General features: G+C 36.7%; 1 protein-coding gene across 1 annotated transcript in view; it reads left to right on the forward strand.

The window, feature by feature from the left end:
- LOC135697033 (uncharacterized) overlaps nucleotides 1-14,240 on the forward strand; it is a 39,904-nt gene that overhangs the window by 23,352 nt on the left and 2,312 nt on the right. The gene's annotated exons all lie outside the window — the stretch shown is intronic.

A 14,240-nucleotide genomic window follows, 5' to 3' on the forward strand; every position in this document is an offset into this window, starting at 1 on the left:
ATCAACACAATTGGAAAATTTGTTCCGATCTTAAAGTGGTTGCCATGTTGACTGGATTGCAACAGGGATACACAAAATATATGTGTTTTTTGTGTAAATGGGACAGTCGAGCTCGTAAGGAACACTACGTCCGAAAAGATTGGCCAAAACGGGATAATTTCACAATTGGTAAAGACAACGTTAAAAATGATCCTCTTGTGGTAAAAGAACGCATAATACTTCGACCACTACATATAAAACTTGGGCTATTCAAAAATTTATTTAGCTTCACTTTCATAAAAAAAGATTTAAAATTGGTGCAGTAGTTCCAAAGATATTGATATTTTAGTAATCGTACTTTTGTCCAAAATTCAAAAAATCAAAATTTTTGTATATCTCAAAAATGGCACTACTTTAATTTTTTCTGACCACGGCATTGAATTCAGCGTAGGATTTTGCATTAGAAACGTTGGTCAACCACTAAAGTTCACACTTTTTATGTTGTTTTGTAAACTAGTGTAATTATCAGCATTTTTTTAGCAAACAATTTTGTTGGAGCTCAGTGATGAATCGTTCACCTTAAGGTATCGCCATATATCCTAATTTCATAATTCTCTTGGAATTCTTCTTAAAATTCATCTGTCATTTTCCTCACGATCCCAACACAAATCTCGTCAGAATAACGTAGGAATTCAACGGCTGAAAGTCTCCTTAATAAAGGTATAAAAAAAAAAACGTAGGAATTTTCCTGGAAGTTTTTTTGCAACACCTTTTGAAATCTTCTAAAATTATCTAAGAATTTAATTCAGAACTCTCATTATTTTCCCAGAAATCCTTCCCAATTCATTTAACATTTTCTAATGACTTCATTTTAGAATGATTCTGGAATTCTGCTCAGAATTTTTCTTTCGTAAATTATGACGGAATCCTCCTCAATATTTGTTTGAAATCAACACTTTTAATATTTTTAAATTTTACAAAAAAATCCTGGGTTTGTCTGCAAGATTCTATAGATTGTTCTGGTATTTGTTATAACCCTTAAAATGCCTCCACGACTCATAGGTATGATTATTTATTTTATTCAAATCTGTGATCTTGATTTTTTTTTTTTCCAAATCTCAAATTTTGCATCACGAAGATTGTCATTAATCGCAAATTTTTAAGAAAATTTCTTGTTTCAAAATCTACACAAGATTTCAAAGCCCCAGAATCGTGGGAATCTTCTTAGATCACATTAGTTTAATCTTTCAGTAAATAACCTTTAAGTAATATTCTTCAAATATTGGTCACGTACAGGTATTAAATTGAATGAACCTTGTTTAGTTTCACGTTGATCGAATTCCAACGTCAGTAGGGAGTCCGCTTTGAGAAGCGTCCGAGAACGGTTGTGTGTTTTTGCTCCGCTGCGTGCTTTTTTTTTAGAGCTCGGGCTATCTTTGTGCTGCCGTGTAGTTTTTCGGTGCTCGCATTTGAATAGTTTTATGTCCCGGACGCGATAATTCTATTTAGAATGATTTGTGCTGATGTTTTTCCCCTGTTGCTTTGGTGCCTGGTGTGCTCTCGCTCCCTTTGTTGACAGTGTGACTCGACCGCGCTGATCTATTATTAGGTTTTTGCGGTGTGCATTGCTTTTGTGCACAGAGTGACATGAAGAAGAAAAGTGATATTTAGTTATTGTGTGTTTGGATTCGCTGGAGGAGGAATTGTTTAAAAATGACTAGAGAAAATTACAGCGCTCCCGGATGTATTGATTTGGTGAGTACGTTCCAGTTGAAGATTGTTCTCTCTAAATATTCCTTTTTTGAATACGTTTCATCAATCAAACATTATTATATGTTGGGTTTGGGGGGGGGGGGGGGGGGCAGCCTAAGGGTTTCAATGGATTTGTAGACTGGACAAGTGTTCGTGGATTTGCCAGTCCCTTGTCACGTGTTGATAGACGTACATCTTGTCGTTTGTCTTCCTAAGGTCTTCAATGAAGTTGATTCACCCAGCTGCAACAAACCATCAGGCAGAACTTTACAACCAGTGAAGTATCTGCAGTCATATGTAATCCTTGCACTGATGGTGGGTTCTATTCACATCACATGTTCCCCTATAAAAAAGTGAATTTGTGTCGCATATATTATAATCTCATCTGATTCTGGATTTTACAGTCAGCTTCACAGGTGTCAACCTCCTGCCCAGGAATAAGGAAAACTTCGTTAAAGTCTCTTATTGTGTTTCCCTTCCGACTGGGGGACTTGTAGACTTCGGGGCAAACTTTCTTTGACGGTGGTGGATTATTCCCTTCGTTCGCCTCCGTATCCGAAACTGGCTACATCTGTTCCAATTCTGCTTCAGCCTCCAAGCGAGTCTTGAACTCTCTTTTTTTCACTCAATTGATACGTTCCCACATTGGGTTTGGCATGGAGAACTCGTCTTGAGAGAGTTTCGCTACCGCGTTTTTTTTTCCGGCCAGTGTAGGATTCCAGCTTCTTTCCAACCAGAAAGCATTATGCTGGGTTTAGACTGGGCAAGTCAAGTGATCAACTCAGTTGAATTCAATTGGCTTGCAAAGTTGAGCCTGGTTCAACTTTTTTCAATTCAAGTGAGTTGATCAAGTTCAATTCACGTTCAAGTCAGTTGAATTCAACTGACTTGATCAATTGACTTGCCCTATCTAAACCCAGCTTTACGGTTAGGCATGTTTCGCATCTTTCAATTGTTTGTACCACTTTAAATGGCATTTTTTCCGCACTTGAACTTGGACGACACTAGCTGACTCCTTTCCGAAACATTTTGAACTGTCACTTTTCTCCAGGCAACTTTGTCATCATAAAACTGAACGGTACCAAGTCAAGTCAAAATGGATAATAAATAAACAATAAGGTATTCAAATTTACTTTATAAATGCTATAATAAACCATTGTGCAGCGATGATCGAGACGTTTCCGTCGGATAAGATTATTTTGCGGCCGAGTGTCTAGGAAGCTATGGAAACCGAAATGGCTCTTGATTTTGTTTTATGCCCTTATAGTATAAACCACCATCGCACTTTGTAAGTTGCCCCAATAGAACCCTTGCTTTTGGTTTGAATCAGTACAAATTCGTTCTATTACATAAAAAAAAAAAAAGAAGTATACATATTCATTTTCTTCCAAACTAAATAAACCACCATCACACTTTGTGAGTGGCCCCAACAGTATCCTTGCCGTTGGTCTAAATCGGGTCAAATCGGTTCTAATAATTATTTTATATTCAATCAAGTAAACCACCATCACACTTTGTGAGTGGCCCCAACAGCATCCTTGCTGTTGGTTTAAATCGGTTCAAACCGCTTATAATTAATTATTTTGGTCATTGATAAAATAAAATAAACCATCATCACACTTTGTGAGGGGCCCCAACAGTATCCTTATTGTTGGTTTAAATCGGTATACACACATCTAATAATGATCTACATCTCTAGACAGCCGGCTGTTTAGAGCATAAATCGAAAACACTTATAAATAACTACACAAAACAAAAGATCGCATCACTTATCAAGGTGAATCCTGATCCAACGAACCTAACCCACTAACAAAACCTCCTTCCTGTGACTTTTGTGGGATGCAGAGGTAAACACGGTCCCAAAACAACAAAAGTCACACACTAACATTCCTTCCCTCTCCCACCTGATTGCAAGGACGTGGCCGGTGACGTTATTGATCTTTAAAGGTAGGAGTCACTGGAACATGTACACTGAGAATGGCAGGTTACTACCAAGCCCCATTCAGTTGATTCTTTGTACAATTTCACTGGTTCAGATCAATCACGGAGTGCAACTATCGATACGTGCAGTCAGACTAAGCTAAGCTAAGCTAAGCTAAGATCGAATTCCAACGTCAGTAGGTTTCACATTTTTTGTTCGTGTTTAACTTTGTACATCAGCTTGAGTACTTAAGGGGGTATTCCCAATGTTTTGCCTTTTTTCGGCCTGTTTTTCAATTATTTTTTTTCAAGGAAAATGAATAGTAATGCGCCTAACTCTTTGGGATTCTTGTTTATTGAACATTAAAGTTTATAAATAATTTTTTTTCGACATAAAAAAAGACATTATTGACGTCACAAAATGGCGGCAAACAGACCCCTGTTCGCCGCAAACGCCTGGACGGGCGAAGACTTTTCTCTGGAACGGCTTCATCTGAAACAGATTTCGTGATGAAATTAATAATCTGCATAAGATTCTCTGGAGCTTCTCCCGTTGGCAGCAAAAAATCTTGCAAATTAACAAAATGGCGGCCATATGAAAAAACAGGCGATTTTTAGCCCGCTTTTTTGCAGCTTTAAGGTGCTTCAAACAATGTTAAATGTTAATATTTTTGGCTGAAAGTGGGAGAAGCTCCAAAGAATTTAATAAGGAACAAAATGCGCAAAGATTCAAGTCAATATCTCTTATAGTTTCTGAGAAAAATCTTCGCCCGATAAAAAAAATGTGGTTTCGAGAAAAACGCGTTTAAAGTTTTGACTTTAGTTAAAACCATTTTGGGGGTTCTTACCATTAGTCAGCTATGCCTGGACACCGAATTCGCTGATCAGAAAACGGCTTGGGGGGATGAAAGTATATAGTCTAAAGTACAAAAAAACGTGAAAAAAAAAATTTGATTTTTTGAAAAAAAAAAGATCGGGAATACCCCCTTAATAATAATAATATATATTTATGTTAGTGTAGTGTAGTGTAGTTAGTGTATTCTTCACCCCCCTCCCCCTGCGTAGACAATTTTCCTTACTAAATTTTTAAAATTTGTATGGGCCGTGGATAATTGTCAAAAACTGTCTATGTAGTTTATGAACAGCCCCTAACCTATTCATTCAGGTAGTATTTGGCCTAATGACCTTAATCTCTGTTACTCATTAAATTGTAATTGGCTTTGCAATCATAAGATGTATCGAGCATAAAAATGGATAGAAATTGATTTTTCAAAGTATCTCTTATTTAACACCAATGATTTGTTTTGAATACATTAAGTTTATTTGTTATGGTTGCATCAACAGACTAGAAATAGTCCCATTGATGTGTTGTAAAAAAGTACAGATTATACAGACGACATACATATACTACAGTTACTACAGTTACAAACGAAAATAACTTGGAAAGCATTGTCAAGTTACTAAAAATTTATAAGTCTTAAATTTTACACTTAGCTGTTGGGTATCAAGCGCCTTCGGTCAGCAAAAAAGGCAGAGAATCTTCGGCGAAGCATATCCGTGTCAAGTGGAAATCGAACATCGACGCTATTTGGTTGAACACTCGCTGCAAGCCGTAAATAGCGCTCCCTAAGCTATAATTAGTTCGAAGAAGTGGAAGTCTCAGCATAAGACTGTTGCGTAGTGATCTAGGTTGAAGATTAATGTTCACTTGTTGTAGAATTGCTTCGCAGTCGATTCTTGCTTGCAGAGTATCGGCGACGGTTAAGGCTCTGAAAACATCTCTTCGGATACGTAAGGGCTCGATATTGATCAATTGGCAGCGATTCTCGTAGCTTGAAAGACGAAGTGGGTATCTCCAAGGCAGCTTACGGAGCGCGAAGCGAAGAAAACGTCGATGAACAGATTTAATTCGCTCGGCCCCATTATTGTAGTTCGGGCTCCAGACAGCAGAACAGTATTCCAACGTAGATCGTACGAGAGAGCAATAGAGCGATTTCAAGCAGTAAATGTTTGTGAAGTTCTTAGTAATCTTGAAGACAAAGCCAAGCATTCTGGACGCTTTGTCGACGACATACGATATATGGTGTGAGTATGTCAGCTTTGAGTCTAGAAAAACGCCTAAGTCTTTCACGCAGTGCACCCGTTCGATAGTCGTGCCTAGTAGTTTGTAGTTGAAAATAATCGGTTGTTTCTTGCGTGAGAAAGTAATAACTGTACACTTAGCTGGGTTGACCACCAGTCGGTTTAGACTACACCAGTCAGCAAAGATGTCAATCTGATTTTGGAGAGAACGACAGTCGGCGAGTGAGCGGATGCGCAGAAAAACTTTCAGATCGTCTGCAAACGATAATCGTGGCTCTGTGATAACATGGTGAACGTCGTCGAAGTAGAGGAGAAATACCAATGGTCCCAGATGGCTGCCCTGAGGTATACCGGACTTTGCGCAGAAGCTTGCTGAGCGATAAGTACCCAAAGTTACTGTCAATTGGCACTCCGTGAGGTATGAACGAAACCATCTCAAAGTTAGTCATAGAGTTGAATTTATACTTTCAGCCTTTTATTTTTCCCACAAATAACCTCCGAAAATTTACAGTTGGTCACGTTTTTTAATATGTGTACAATTTAGTTTTTTGTTACATTAGACATGACATGTTTGTTTACGCCTCACCCTTTATGTCAACGATGGATTCCGTTACGTTTAAAATTAGGTATTTCTAAGTGTGTAGGTAACCAATACTGTTCTTAAGCTGCTACTGTTTTCAAATAAGTAAATTTTCAATTTTTTGCGCCGGAGTCTAAAGTGATACAAAATACGCAATAACGAATGAAAGAAACTCAAATATTTTCAGTACATTCCAAACTATTACATTCACAAAAGTTAAAATTACCAGAACAATGAGTTCTTTTAACTTAATTTTGGAAGCGGTGCCGGTGGCTTACTGGTGAGCGTGATTACCTCTCACCCCAGCAGGCCTGGGTTCAATCCTAGTCGGCACCGCCGGGATGTTCTGAGGCATAACATCTCTGATCACGCCTTCCTTCGGAAGAGAAGTAAAGCCGTTGGTCCCCGGTTCATGAGTTGATGGGCCGATAGGTAGGGTCCAGGTGTGTGAGCCCTAAAACGTTTAAAACGTACCTTCTTTATCCCTTGGAAGAATTTGATAGTCAAATCCAATCTTACACGGGATTTTGACATCCAGTTGCTTTTTAATTGAGGAGGCCTAACTAAGAAGCCACCCAAGTATTAACACTCCGAATACAGTGCCTCCGGTAAAATTTGTAACGGCAAACTTGCAATGTTTGCAAAATCATAGCCCAAACATTTATTGACAAACTTCGAATTTACTGACGCCAGTTGAAACTACATACTTTAAAGATTTATTCGATAACAATAGATTTAAACACACATTTACACATTTTACCGGAGGCATCGTGTTCGGAGTGTTAAAAACCCAACCAGTGAATTTCGACTGCAATTCCCATATAAACTGCAGTACGAGAATTGCAACCAAATGAGCTCAAATTTTGGGAGAATCATCAGAACCTGATTCGGAATCGATTAATGTGGTGTGGAGCAAAAACTATATGTTGAACCACCACACTATGTACGTAAGAACAGACGGTCAGATAAGTGTCGTCTCACTGATTAATTTAGATGACATTCACCGATATACATGTTTCCATCGTACATGTTGTCGTGGTACCGATTTATAACATTCCTGCTGCTGTCGAAAAGTGGGGTTGTGTTTAATTTAGTATATTTTTTAAGTAGGAAGCGCTTGTTAAATTGTGTACAAATTTTTTCAGTGCAAGCGATTCCGGGTTGTGTTGTGGTTGATAAAATTATTAACTAGCGTTTATTTTTTATTCAACATACTTCGCCGTAGCCGCTCCTATGTATGACGTTTCTGCTAGTCTGGTCTCAACTTGGTGCTTTTTGTGAATACATCAAGAGTTGTCAACTAAGGCATTTCTAAATCTATCATTGCATTTTGTATAATGATAGTCTGTGCCCAAGGAAGTAAAGTACGGTAAATTCCAATTCAAATTTACCTGTTGACTAGGAACTGAACCCAACGTTGCAAAAGTAGTAGTAGTAGTAAATAGTAAGGGGCGATTTAGTAAGATTTGGTTGATTTTCTGGTGCCAGTGTGGGTTTAGTGCTATAAATTTATATAAATATAAATTTAAAGTGAAATTACATTCATGAAAATGTGTTCATTGCATTCTAGTTGCCATGCTTGGCATACACAGTTTTGGTCACGAACTGCTCATTTGCTAATAACTTTAAACACAGTTGACGAAACATAGTTCTTTTTGTAGTAGTAGATAGAATAGAGCTTAAGCTTGTTTTAAATACGTAAAAAAAAGAAGATTTCAGTTCTCGTAATAAACTGTATTTGTTTTTGCGTTGTAAAAATTAAGTGAGGAATGCTCGGTGCACATCTCGGACTTTAAGCTTAAAAATTAATTGGTGTTGATTGAAATGTTAAGATTTACTTACTCTTTGCATACCTGTAGTAAGCTATGATTCTAATCTATCGATTACTTCCAAGAAAAACAAATTTCAACAACTGAGTGAAAAGTTATTAACAAATGAACAGTTGGTGAGTACAACTGTGCATTCCAAGCATGCTAGTTGCCTAGCGGAACACAGTGAATTGACAGAATTTCGGTTTAATACGAAGAAACTGTTTTTGAATTTCTTAAAATTAATGACGTGGAAAGGGCACTTAAAGAGTAATATCGTAATAGGGTAGCAGTGTCCAAGATTTGGGCTACATTCATTTTTTAACTAATATTCTTCGCTGCACCAACGTAAATATTTATGATTTTTGACAAAACTTAGGTCATCATGACAGATCCTGAAACAGGAGGTCTTTTTTTTTCATTCGCGTTGTTTTCAAAGATCAAAATGTCATGATTACCTGAGATTTGTCAATGATGTCAATATTTACACGCCGAACTGGTAGGCCATTTTTGGGCACAGAGTATGGAATCCATATAAACAACGAACATTGAACACACATACTTAGATTTTTTTGCAGAGATTGGCACCACCGAGCAGCTCGGAATTTTATTTTGCTAGATCTCAGTGAAAAATTTGTCGAGATTCAGCGGACAAACGGGAGTTTTGCCGAGATCTCAGCTAACAAACAGAAATTTTGCTGAGATCTCAGTAAAAAATAAATGCTGAACTGCTCGGTGGTGTCAATCTTAACAAAACAATCTAAGTGTGCAGTGTGTTTCCTAGAATAATATTTAAACAAAATTCTTCTTCCCAAAACCTTCACAATTTGACTTCTCCCTTTATTGCACTATGGTTGGAAACGCAAAATTTAACGACAAAATTCGATACCTCGAAAACCATACACTCTAGAGGTTCACCATCTTCGAGAGAGTTTGTCTACAAGAAAAGACGTTCCTTTTGGCGTAGGTAGTGACAAGAGTGGTCCTCTTTTCATATTTATATTTATATATATACCTATAATTTTTTTTAAACTTTTTTAATGTTTAAAGAAATATTTGCTTCTACAAAGTTATAGATAATTTTATTTTCAAGCAAGTTTTCTGAAGAAATCCAAATTCTATCTCACAAACATTTTCCAAAATTCAGTTAGGGTGGATTCTTGGGGCAAGACAGTTTTTGATCATGTGCAAAATCGGAGTTAATTTTGAGCAACTCTGAGTAGCTCGCGTTGCTAAATATGCACGCATAGCAATCGATACTGTCAAGCAAAGCAATGTAACGTATCTCAACAACATTTTAAACGGTGTGCTTGCAATGCTTAACCGGGAAGATATTTCGGCAATGGAAGGGCAATTCGACAGTGAGCATGGATAAGGCGCCTATACGCGATGATCGTTTCTCTTCGTCGATTTTCTCTTTTGTTAATAACTCGCTAAATTTAACGTTTCTCGGTGCGTTTGCTGTTGCTTTTGATAGCTAATACAACCTATTACTACTCTGAATTGAACAAATTCTAGAAAATTGTTTCGCTTAGCTGTAGCAATGCAAAGAGAAAGTCGATGAAGAGAATCGATCATCGCGTATTCGCCCTTATGCATGCTCACTGTAAAATTGCACTTTCGTATTGCACGTGTACGAAAGGAACTACAAGCCACAAATTCGATAGAAGATTTTTATAGTGACCATATGGAACAGCCAGAGATGTGTTGCTTTACTGCCATGCCGATAACGTTCGAGTACTGCAATCATTAGCATCCGCATAGTATGCATTGTGATGGACAATCCCAAGGAGGATTCATGACAGTCCCAGGGGGATTATTTACAATCCCCGGGAGAATTTCAGTCACAAAGAGGATTTATGACAGTCTCAGAAGAGATTCCGAACAAGCCTTAGTGGGATTTCAGATAATCCCAGTGCGGCTTCCCAACAATAATAAAGGGAACTTTGGACAATCCCAGGGAAGATTCCAGTTAACATACATACAGTTGGCATACATTCGATGATCACTCATTGACAAACTTCATATAAGTTTCAGAACATAATCAACTGTGAACTTCACCAGAAGCCATAACTAACCTATATTGACCTGCACGAAACCAAATTTTGTTCATTTAAGTTAAAAATATATATGTTTATTAAATAAAAATATGAATAGTTCAAAGTTAATTACAAACATGTTTTGAACAAAAATATGTATGTTTAAAATAAATTCAAAAGCATGTTTATTTCAACAATACATAATCTGGGTAGTCAATTTTTAGCGTGTCCTTTTTTCCTTTTTTTTACATTCGGCAAACTTAACCGAAAACGGCCTGCAAGCGGCGAAACCGAAATAGAGGGTCCGGAAACCCACGCAAGCAATTGTTCCAAGCTCGACAAATCCGGTGGAACATCACAATATTAACGTCAATCCGTCGTTTCTGATACCGATCCCCATATCATCCTCACCCCCTACCCGACGTCGAATAAAAAACAGATCATCCCCGAACACTAAACTTAGAAAGAGGCCGGTATGAGGACCAGCGTCAGAAACGACAAAATGACGCTAATATCACAAAGTTTCACCGGTTTTACTGAACTGGATCGGATCGGGCACCCACCCCGACGGCCTCCCGTATCCAAACATCCACAGACTTTCCATAATCACAGGAATTTCCATTAATTTGCTATCCATTTTATTTTGATTTTTTCAGTATTCAAATGATAAAATAATTTCAAAATATGTTTGTTTATTTTAAACATGAAAAGCATGTTTAAAATAAAAATATTAATTTTTGATTGCATATAGTTTTCAAATAAATCAAAAATATTCACGTTTATTTTCAACACGAATATTTTTAAAATAAACGTAACATTATTTTTGTTTTAAACATTATTATCAATGGATTCAAATGTAGAATACGTTTGAAATCAACCTAGTTTATGTTTGTGGCCAGAACAAACTGAGTTTACGTTTAAATTTACCTAAAATATTTTTGTTTCGACGGTAAATTTTTCTGCGTGTGGTATAAACATCTACATAAAAGACCGCATTCAACAATGTTTCTTTTGTACATAATATGGATCATCACAACAACACCAGACGATGAAATCTATACCCGTTCCTGTTCACCTTTCAACGCGTATCTCAAGAGCAAATTTTCAATACGTTGAAAGTAACAAAGGTAAACAAAGTCGAGCTATCAGTGTCAATCGATGCTCCTGCTATTACACTATAGGGTAAACGCTCCTATAGTTGCGGTACGTTAGAAGCGTTAGGTTCCTATAGTTGTGTATGGAGACTCCGTACACAACTATAGGAACCTAACGCTTCTAACGTACCGCAACTATAGGAGCGTTTCCCCTATACTGTTCGAATATAGGATCACATCCTATTTTTAAATTTATTTACCTGTCAAATTGCTTTTTGACGTAATCACCTTCCGATCAAAATATTTTTCGATGTTACTTAAGTCACCCGATTTTTATTAGATGCCGTTTGTCTTAAGTAACAGCGCAGAAAATCCCGTGAAAAGTGTACGTTCGTCGGTTCGCTTTCTCATTATTAAAGTGAATAAATAGAACTGTTTGTTGCTCAGATGATTTCGGTGGTCCTAAAATGATAAATGGGCTGCACGTAAGGAGACGTGATTGATAATTCTCGCGAATATCCTGGTAAATACACTTTGACTTAAGCACAGACATCCAAGTCAAATTGCTAAAGTGTGTAAGAAATTTAACTGCTATTTTGAATAGACATTTGAAACTAGCAATATCGTGGTGGCGCTAGTGCTGCTGCCTATGGACGTCGATGACCGGCAGACGTCATCTTAACATTGTTTGTTAAAACCGATCAAAACATGGGCCGCAAATGCGAGTTTTATTGGTGCGGAATTAAACAAGGTGCGAAAATCTTTTCACAATTGCCGGAACAACTGGAGATTTTCTTCTCACGTGGAGTCGAAGCGCTTGTAACGAAAAAAATATGTTTCGACCACTTCCCGCCGGAGGCTTTTCGAATTTCTAGAAGAACATATACAGAGTTCAAATCTTATCACATTTTTCTGAATTTCAATGAGAGCTAATTGGAGTTCACACCCTCCCTGAATCATTTGAAGATACGCCGCCAGAATCAAGAAAAGTCAGTTTTGCTCCTGACTACTATGCCCAGTTAAAATTGAAACGAAAAATGGTTGAAGATCCACAGGAAACTGTAAAAGAGCTTACTTTTTTAATTTAAAATAATGGTTGCGCAAAAACAGGATTGTTTGTGTTGTTTTGTCTTGTTTGTTTTGAACAGATTTGACAGTTCATTTTGATACACGGTCAATAAGATCAACCTAAATTTTAGTTCAGTTTACTCATTAATCCCTGATAACGCGAGTCGCAACATTCCGTATGGCGGCGCTAGTGTTTCTAACGTATTTTAATTTGAATTTTTACACATAATTTTTCGAAAATTTGTTTAAGATTGAATGTCTGTTCTCTGTGACTTAAGTATCTTATATTATCTTTCAGCCATCGGCTGGTTCATCTCTGTTGACTTAAGTAACATTAGGGGCCACCAAACGATGTATAATAACTTTTTACTCAAAAACCAGTATTTTTGAGCATGATAGCTACCGATCTGCTTTGTTTGATTAAAACCCTGCTTAATATGTTAAACATTGCTATCACTATGAGAATATATCCCAAGTAACATTGCAAGTTTTATGGAGGTTTTAAAGCATGCTACAAGTCTAAATCATGGTCTACAGAACCCTTATAAAACCGAAATTGTTACTTGGGATGTGGAAATAAGAATAACTTTTCGGTCATCAAACCAAAACTTTATTTTTCTCGGATTGGTGCGAATGTTACTTTCGACATAATGAAAATTTGCTCTTGAGCTGTTAATGTCTTTTTGCAGGAGTATCAGGGGATACAACGGAAGTTTCTGGAGAGAATTGACCCTAACTCTCACGTTGTTAAGTTAAATACTCTACGAGATTTATATCCCTCTTCCGTTATGGATGTTTGTAAATAAAATTTTGCTAATCACGGTACACTTTTATTATTAATAATGATTATTAATGATGAGTGTCCTCATTTCAGACATGTAATGCAACAAGATGAGAAACCTCTTACCGATTTTGTGATAATTTTCATGAGATAAACATGATTTTCTGAAAACATTTGGCCAAATTCCAACTTCCTTGGTTTTGAAGTCACACCATCTAGTTTTTTTCTTACCTGGAAACCAGAATTATTATTTCTCGATTCCCGGAAAAATAGTGGGTGGATTTGAAAAAAAAAGTTAGTTTTTTGCTCTAACGACGCATATTTTGATGCTTGTAGAGAATTGCTTGATGTTGTTTTACGAAAATGATGTTCATGTAAAAAACAATCAATATTGTTTATCATCTAATTGGACAATGGGGAAAAATAAGATTCCATAGATTTTGAATAGATCTGTTGAATTATGTACTTTCACAATATGCGTAAAATTTTTACTCATGTTTGCTCTTTTAGGAGAAAAGTGTCGTATATAAATGGATTATTTTTACACCAAATCCATCGCAGCTTTCGTAAAACAACATCTAGCAGTTCTTAATAACCTTCAAGATATGCGTCCTCCAATACGGTGAGAGAATAGCGACGGCCATTTTTGTTAACTTCTTAAAAGGGCGTAGTTTTTTTTTTTAATTATCGTTCAATTTTCCAACAAAATGGATAGCAAGTTGGATGCTTTACCAAAAATGTATACCATAAAAGACTCAAAATGTATCTAAAATAAGTCATTTACGTTAAATCAATTTATAAAATGTATTCTTAAAAAAAAATCTTTTAGAGTCACCCTATGATACTTATTAAAAACAAGTAAAAATCGAAAACATTAGAGATATGAATATAAAATTGCTTTCTTCTGCAAAGTGGCTTCAAATGAATTGTTCTATAACTTCGTTGAACTTAGAACTCATCATAAGAACTAATGTCTTGAACATCAAAAGATTGATTAAATTTAATGAAAAAAACTTTCCCGAAGACACTATTCTAATGGGCTCCCTTAGCTCAGTCGGTAAAGGCGCACCATGCTGGTGGCGGCTGGGTACGATTCCCGAACCGGTCTTGGACTTTTTCGGGTTGAACAATTTCTCC

This window comes from Ochlerotatus camptorhynchus, unplaced genomic scaffold (assembly GCF_037179485.1).
Source record: "Ochlerotatus camptorhynchus isolate MF236.1 unplaced genomic scaffold, CSIRO-AGI_Acam_v1.1 ptg000064l, whole genome shotgun sequence".
Lineage (NCBI taxonomy): Eukaryota > Metazoa > Arthropoda > Insecta > Diptera > Culicidae > Ochlerotatus > Ochlerotatus camptorhynchus.